This window comes from Hydra viridissima, unplaced genomic scaffold (assembly GCF_058129835.1).
Source record: "Hydra viridissima isolate aposymbiotic clone 2 unplaced genomic scaffold, HvirCarnegie_v1 scaffold_4, whole genome shotgun sequence".
Taxonomy (NCBI): Eukaryota; Metazoa; Cnidaria; class Hydrozoa; order Anthoathecata; family Hydridae; genus Hydra; species Hydra viridissima.
In genome coordinates, this window is record NW_028324303.1 from 14,764,548 (window position 1) to 14,773,991 (window position 9,444).

Here is a 9,444-nt window from a genome sequence, read left to right on the forward strand (position 1 = left end):
AGATGAGCAACTTCAGGGTAATTTAAGAAAAGCTCCAAAAATCACATATCAAAGTCTTCACCCTGGTAACAGAAAGCAAAATGTTTCTCTTGCACTGTCCATTTTTGATGAAACAACAATTGCAAGTTTTAAAAGTTATTTTCCAGAACGAAAAGACATTTCTGGTTTTCTTACTATTTTTCAAAAATGGTGGACTATTTCAAATTCTAAACAACAATTTAGTCCAAATAAACTTGGTAATGCAATTGTTTGTGATGATGGTAAAACAACTTTTTTTAGGCAACTTGCTAATTGGATTGAACTTTGGCAGAAATCTCCATATTTTACACTATCAAAACAAACATCATCTGCTCTTATCACAACTCTGCGTTCCCAAGCTTTACTTATAGATGAGCTTATTGAAGAAGGATATTCGTATGTGCTCACTTCACGACTTCAAAGTGACCCAATAGAGCGTAGATTTTCACAATATAGACAGATGAGTGGGGGGAGATTTCTAGTAAGCTTAGTAGAAGTTCAACATTCAGAAGTTATTTTAGCATGTCGGTCTTTAATTAAGGAGAATGTAAATTTTTGGAAAGAGGATCTAAAGAAAGACCATAATAACCCTAATAATAAAGAATTACTGGAAATATTAGATTTAAACTCAAATGAGATATCTGAATCAACTCTCTTACCTGATACAGAAGAGGTTGCAACAACAATTGCTGGTTATATAGCTAAGAAATTGATAAAAAGAAGCAAATGCAGTTATTGCAAATCTATGCTAGCTACAGATACAAACAATATAGTTATTTGTCCATATCTACAATTACTTTCAAGAGGTGGTCTTACTGTACCTTCACTTTCACTCAAAGATTTTACATGTGGATGTTTTGCAGTCTTAGATAAACTTTCAAATTTAATAACTAAACAAGGGGCTAATGTCAAAGAAGTATCAACCTTTGTTTTATCAAAATACTTCCCAACAATTACTTTTACTTGTGATTTACACAAAGAATGGGGTTTTAACTTTGCTTCTAAAATTATAATTAATATCTTTTTTAACAATAAGCAGAACCTTATCAATGCCACTGTAAGAAAAGATGCTGTTAAAAGTTTTAAAAGTAGACAGAGACAAAAGTAAAGTTAAAAAAACAAACAAATATTATAAATAGATAAAACATAGAAATGGATAAAATATATAAAAGAACATAAACCTTAACCTGTGATTTCTTTATAAATTCCCAATGTTGTTGTCAATTTAAATGTATTATTAACAGATATAAAAATGTATATTAGACACAAATATATATAATATACATAGATATATATGTTTATATATACATAAATCGCTGGTATGAAAACACAAAATGCCAGTTTTCTGTGAATACTTTTTATTTGTACTCGTAATATTACATTTATTTCGCATGAGATATGTTTTTTCTCTGTAATTGCGCAGCCATCTTATTTATAAATAGGCCTCTTAGAATCGGCCTCTAAAATGTAACATATACGGCCGTGTAATATAGTAGGCCATGATGTCAACAATTATAAATAGACTTGCAGTAAAATTTTATTTTTGTTAAAACAATTCTTCAGTATTTTCTAAAATTTACAAATATTTTTTAATGAAAAATGATTAAACTATTTGTTGCAGAACTTTTGTAAGTCAACTTTGTTATTTTCTTTACTTGAATCATCAACTCCAGACCTCCAGTACGAGATTAAAATTCTTACAAATATTGGATTATTATAGTATTTAATTGTAATGAAAAAAACTACTCACATTATATTCAAAATATAATCTGGTTAAAATCAAATTAATTTATAAAAAAATCACTTCATCGAAGCTCTACAAACAATATCGTGAAACAGAAGGAGTTTGAAACGAGGATAGAACTTTTTCATAATTGTTCTAAAAGATTTCTCAATTGCTATTTGAGAGGGTTAGCGTGTAGAAATATTGAAGATAGCGGATAATGGATTCTTATTGTAAAAAGAGTGTGCATTTCCACAAACTATTCCACCTCTCATGCTGACTTTCTGGATACGTGTCTGTTACTTTACCCGAGCTCATTTATATATCTTGATTTTAAATCACCTTTTTATTTTTCCCAACAAGAATTTTATTGACAACTGCATTTGTTTATGCGTTTGTTTATTAATAACTTTTGCCAATACTTTATATATCGATGGCTCCGCGCAAAATCGGACTATCTGCAATCTCCGCGGAAAACAAATTTGGCATATCTGCAATCAAAGCCTATCCACTTAGCGAAACTCCTGTTAATTGACGAAAATTGCATTCTGGGATGTCCTGCCGGACCTTTTCCGCAACTTACAAAAATTGTTTTTTTTATGGATTAACTCTGTTGTTAGATATTTAAATCTTTTATAGTTTAAGATGTTTCAGTAAGAATGAAATGATGGGGAAAAGAGAACAAGTTTAAAATTTTTTAAATTATTTTTTGTATAACATACACTCGTAAACCATAAAACTTTTTAATATACATTTAATTACATAGAAATATATTGAAGAAATATTAACATGTATATCAATTATGAACAATACGTGCAAGTTTTTTTAAATTTGACTTATTACGTGGGTTCAGATCCCTGTTTAAAAATTTTATGAAATAAAATATTCTTGTAATAACAAAAAGCCGAACAATGTTTTTTTCTAAATTATGTGCATGTTCTTCATGCAGGTCATACAAAAACTGAAAGTGACAGGATTTTTTAACTTTATTGATGAGAATCATGGCCAGTCCCTTTCTTTCAAGATATTTGTTTATGAATATCATAAAAGTTGTTTCCATTTCACAAACTAGTGACATAAAAGCTGATGGATTGTCAGTTGAACCGAGAAAGAGTGTATCTTCACACCTATCACACAACTTAACTTTTTGAACAAGCCACCCAGCCATGTGTGAAAGAGCTTGTTTGATTGGTTTCATTGAAATTTCTCTAGTAAACCTATAAACTGATCCTGGTAGAAAATAAGAGATTTCCTTAGGTCTTTCTACTTGATAAATCCCACAATCTGTGATTTTTTTGATTGCAACACTTCATAAATTCATTTAGATTGAAAGCTGTGGCAAAATCTGAGTCCTTTATACAGTTGCTATTGGATTTGCTTTTCTCCACAGATAAAAGAAGTAAGGCATTTCGGTAGGCAGCTTGAAATTGTCGAACATTAGGACGGTCATTCCATCCACCTTTGCTTCGAATAATAGAAAAAAAATTCTCAATGCAATCCTGATTGAATCGAGAAGTACAAACAAACTCAAAACCTTCAGAAAACAGCTCTCTAGTTAAGGTTAGCACACTATTTATTGTGACACTTAAACCCCAGTGACATGATATACTTGCTTGATTTTTAACACCGCAAAAATTCCATTTCTCAATCCAATACTTTAACTCTTCCAGTTGAGAAATACTATCTCCTTTTAAAGTTAGAGCACAACGAGCTAGTTTGTCAGCATACAACTTATATGAATTCAATATGTCAAATAAAGTATCCATACGTTCAACAAATCTTGCTGTTGGTATGACACTCAAAGGCAGTAAATTTGTATTAGAACAGCAATATAATGCAGTAGCAACCTGATAACTGAAAACTTGAGTTGCAAGTTTTAACTTCATAGATAAAAGAGGCCCAGGGTCTAAGTGCCTGTCTGTTAGTTTTGGTACTAGACGCACAGAGTTTATTTTGTCTAAATTGTATAGAGACTGGATATGTTGCCAAGAAACAATTTCACCATTAATATCAATGTTATGTCTCTGTAAATTGTTTCTAATGCTTTTTATTAAATGTGGAGGATCAAAAATAACATGAATTTTTCTATCAATAGAAGGATTTAGAAAGTATGGCAAATTTTTGGAAAACCCAAGCAAACGTAAGGCAGCTATATTAGTAGCTCCTTGATCACAAACTATACATCTAATGTGTAAACCAGTTTCTTGAACTTTGGTAATGGTTTCACGTAGTAAAAAAGCCAAGTCAGCTGTTGATACTGTTGAATTATTATAAAAAAAAGCTATTGGTTGTTTCCATTTGTTTGACAAGCCCCTAACCATAATAACAAGAGCCTGATTTAAAAGTTTTCCATTTCTCATTCCATAAACTGTGTCAGAATATCTATCATATTCTAAATACTGCTTTAATGACATCTCATCCATAACAAGACTGACATTACGATCATATGGTTTCATTGCCTCAGCCCGTAACTTTAAAAGAGAAAATAATTGAGGAGAAAACCCTGTTTGAAGATCTGCAAATACACGAGACAAAGACAGTAGTAAACAAGTTTTACTTGGTAAACAGAATATTGTTCGTAAGACATTAAAAGTTTGAGGACTATGAAATAGAAGTCGCAATGCCAAAATCTTGTCACTAATTGACCAACGTTTTCCTTTATTGACTCGTTTACTCATCAGGAGTTGACTTTTAAAAAAACTAACTTGTATTGGTGATAAGTATTTACTGGATAATTTTAAGATATGATTTATAGATCCATCACAGATTTGTGGAATTTTTTTTTTTGATTTTAAATGTTCAACCTGTTTATGTAATCTAGTATTTTTGACACGCAATCTTGATAGCAGCCTTTGAACCTTGTTGGAATTGATTTCATTAAAAGGCAATTTGTTCTCTGAAATATTATCTGAATTAACAGGTAAATAAACATCACGTTTTTTTACTGGGACTGGATGTCGTTCTACTGGTGGTTTCCTCTTGCAACCAACAAATGGAGGAGGATTTGGTATATTGAAAATAGTAGGAATTACTGATTGTAAGAGACGTTTTTCACCATTATTTGTAAGATAATACATTGTGTCTTCAAAATGATTGCTGCACAAATAAAAATTTTTGTTTAAAAATACCAAAGGTGTGTTGTCTAGATCTTTCCTACGACAGTTGATGAGCCACTTTTTACATCTAATAATTAAAAAGAGCATTTATTTTCAAAAGTTACAATATTCAAAAGTTACAATTTTTATTTCATAAAGTTTTAATGAAATAAAAAGTTAGAAAGGAAAAAACCTATTAATAATTACAATTACGTCTAAATGAATTAAAATTTAAAACTCAATTGTAAATATAAAGTAAGTAGTACTTAAGTAAAATATTGATATTAGCTTGCCTTTTTTCGTCTTTAGGAAAACGAAAAAATGAAATATCTTTACAGCATTTTCCACTCTTATTTCCACAGTTTAGAGCAGCACAAAATGATGGCATTGCTATAGTTAATGTCAAAATTCTTTAAGAAATATGCAAGAAAACAACTTGATATTTAATATTATAAAGTTTCAATGGTCCGGCAGGACATCCCAGAATGCTTTGCGATAAAATTACATAGAGTTATATGATATTACTCCCGGAGTGGATAGGCTTTGTCTGCAATCTCCGCCAAAAACAAAATTGGCATATTTGCAATCTCCGCGTAAAACAAAATTGGACTATCTGCATTTTTGCCAGATACATTTTTGGACTATCTGCGTTTTTCGGGTGCATAATATTTTGGTGGTGTTTCTTTAAATATTTGAAGTTTTTTATAAAATTCTACAATTTTTTAAATAATAGCGATTATTTAAACATTTATTAATAGCGATTATTTAAACACAAAACCTTGATCATAACTTGATTAAGTTTGTGAGTAATCAAGTAGTTTTAGTTAAGATAAATATGTTAAAAATAACTTGTTATTGTTAATAATAATATAGCATATGTAACAAAACATTGTTATGTTACACACTAATTGCTAAATTCATCATACATACTTTGTCAATCTTATTTAGCCTTGTTGTTGTGACTAATAAGTTTAGATCAAATTAAATTCTTGTTATGTTATGTTGCAATGTTGCTAAGTGGTCTTTATACACAAGATCTGCATATAAATATATACAGGATGTCTGCGAAATCAGGGAAATGCCAGGGAATTCGGATATCTTCAAAAAAATCAGGGGATTATCAGAGAAATTAGGTTAAATTTTAAAAAAATCAGGAAAGATGAGTCTTTATCAAACTTATATAACTTAAATAAGTTGTATATAGTTCACGTAATCTAAAAGTTTATTTGGCAGATAGTTTTATGAACTTCTCTTGATATATTTAATGTGGGTTGTATTATTGTTTATATTTTTGCAGTTGAAGAGCATTTTTCTAAACGAGAAATAGGTAAATATCAGGGAAAAGCTAGGGAAATCCAACTTATAATATTGGCAGACACCCTGTGTGTATATATATATATATATATATATATACACATATCACAATAATTTTGTGTATATATAAATATATGTATGTGTATATATATATATATATATATATATATATATATATATATATATATATATATATATATATATATATACTATACGTGTATATATAAATATATGTATGTATGTATATATATATGTATATATATATATATACATACATATATTTATATATTCACATATATATACACACACGCATTTATAAATATGTATATATACATATATATATACATATTTATAAATGCGTGTTTTTATATATATATATATATATATATATATATATATATATATATATATATATTGTAACCTAGATCGTAACTAACAAAATTATTCTAATTAACCTATTTTTGTTCATTAAGCAATCAAACTATGTGGAGTTTTCTTTGTTGTCTACTTAAAACCATTCTTTTTTGGAGATGCCACTTAACTGAACACAAACTAGTTAGAAACTCATGCATGAGTATTAAACGTTATGGTTTCCAACTTTTCTTAAACTTGGTTTATCAATAATTAGGATCAAAATCAAACTGAACCTTAGGTTCAGTTGGATTTGAGCTCTTAATCATTAAACATTGGTTTAATCAGATGTCACCTCAACTGCAGTGATGATCAAACAATTTTGGTCCAATTATATTTGATAATTTTTACATATCCAAGACTTTGGGATGTAATGATATATAAAAAAGGGTTGTAATTTTTTTACTATGATAGTAATAACTAATACAATCAAAAGTAGCTGTATTTTTTCTATAAAAGAATAATTACAAAATAACAAAAAACTGCTGTTTTAAATAAACATATCCTTAACTTGCACATTGATCTGAATATCAGGCTTTTATTACTTTTACAGTATACCCAATATAATAAATTATCACATTTGTAATAGACAATATTAATTACTTGAATTTAAATTATAGTCACATTTAGGTAATTTTTAACTTTAGAAATTATAATTTAACATACAAACACAACTTATCTAAAAACATCTATAATTTTGTAGTCCTAACATATTTTTAAGATCTAACATATTTTATTTGACGATAGCAATAATACACTTGAATTAATTAATTTTGTAAGCTAAACAAACCAACTTGTTATTTTCACATTTAACCAAAATATGACTGACTGCTATATGCTATATAGTATACCTATATAATATAGATAACACAGTAACACTACTTTCTTTTTTTTCTGTTGAAAATAGACAAACTTGAAAAACACCAAACAATGTTTCGAATAAGCCTCGTAAAACTGTAAAACGTTTTCTTAATCCAGCAGCATTTTAATTTCAAATTAAATTTGAATACATAAAATTGGTTTTGCGATCAGCTACACTTTGATCAATTCATGATGTGTATACGCTTACTAAGTTCAGACTTGAGATTAAAGTAGATGCAGACTGTTCTTATTTTAGCTGCTAAAATGATGCTCTAAAAATATTGTAAATTTTTCATTTGCATTAACATACCATATGTCATATAACTATTTAAAATAATTACTTCTAAACAAAATCAAATGTGGCAAGTGAAACTTTGTGTTAAAACTTAAACAGGTTTATATCTCAGGAATAGATGGAAAATAATGCAATTACTGTCTTCTTATGAACAACTTATTTCATGAGATCTGCCATTTGTAGTGAAATCACATTTTGACAAGGCGCATAATTTCATGCAATAAAAACTTTGAACGCCCGGAGAATGCAGATAGTTCAAAAATAAAGCTGGCGGAAAATGCAGATAGTCCAATTTTGTTTTACGCGGAGATTGCAGATATGCCAATTTTGTTTTTGGCGGAGATTGCAGATAGTCCGATTTTGCGCGGAGCCATCGATATATAAAAAAGAAATTATTACACAACATTGATACAACAAGCAAAACATCAATTAAATAAACTTTTTAATTTTTTTTTTTAAAGCAAAGAGTTTCGGAGAAATTAGTTTAAAGTTGGAGGGAATTTTGAAAACTTTACAAAAGTGTGGATTATAAAAAAACAAACAAAAAAAAACAAACAATGATTTAAAATACAGAATTATAAAATAATAAAAACAACATCAAAAAGCACTAAAAATTAAAAAAAAAAAAAAAATTTAAATGATTGAAAAAAGAAACATGTTTTTCAGTGGAAGAATGATTTTTATTGATTACCTACAGAATAAAGTAGTTGTCCTTTAAAGTTTAGTTTTTTCTTGTTTTCTCTGCTTTTTTACACGAAGTTTTCAAATCGTATGATAATTTGATAGCTTCTCCTCTGATATCCAGATTACTTTTTATAAATTTTTTAGCTAAGTTTTAATCAATTGACGAAGGCACTATAATAAATAAAATATGCTAGACTTATTTTTTATTTAAATTTACATAAAGAAATGTTAAAGCCGTCTTTGCTTCTCTTTGGAATTAACAATAAAAACGTGACTTACCCCTTATTTTTGATTGACTAAATGTTCGGTTATTACTGTTACCCGATTATACCGTTACACGAGTTCCATGTTATTCTCGCAGTGGGAAAATGTTGATGCAATATAACTCACACGATCTGTATGTGGAAATTTAAAAAAATGAGCAAAATAAAGAGATCATTTTAGTTTTTTTTAGAAGAATTACTTGTTAACTTAAAGTTTCAAATAGTTTGAAAATTATGTTTTAATAACTGAAATAAGAAAAAAACAAAAAAAAAAACAAAAAAAAAACAACTGTTTATTATTGCTATATTCTGCTATGTACTATTTATTATTGCTATATTCTGCTATGTACTATTTATTATTGCTATATTCTGCTATGTACTATTTATTATTGCTATATTCTGCTATGTACTATTTATTATTGCTATATTCTAAGCCAACTGTGCTTTTTTAAAATTATTTTAAAACTATTTAGTATTACAATTTTTTGGTGAAAGCTGATTAAGGTTGCCAACTTAAAAGAACAGTTCTAGACTCACTTTTATATTTTATGTACTTTTATGTAAATATCAAATGCTATTAAAATATATCAAATGACATTTATCAAACAACTTTGTGACATGTTGCACCTATCAATTATAGATGTGTTTGTGTGTGTGTGTGTGTGTGTGTGTGTGTGTGTGTGTGTGTGTGTGTGTGTGTGTGTGTGTGTGTGTGTGTGTGTGTGTGTGTGTTACAGGACATACAAAAAACTGTTTATTTTTTCAATACCATGTAATCAA

The 9,444-nt window shown here is 28.4% G+C and overlaps 1 protein-coding gene across 4 annotated transcripts in view; it reads left to right on the forward strand.

Annotated features, from left to right (window-relative positions):
* Nucleotides 1-9,444, forward strand: part of LOC145183426 (uncharacterized) — a 38,812-nt gene that overhangs the window by 11,454 nt on the left and 17,914 nt on the right. The window lies entirely within an intron of this gene.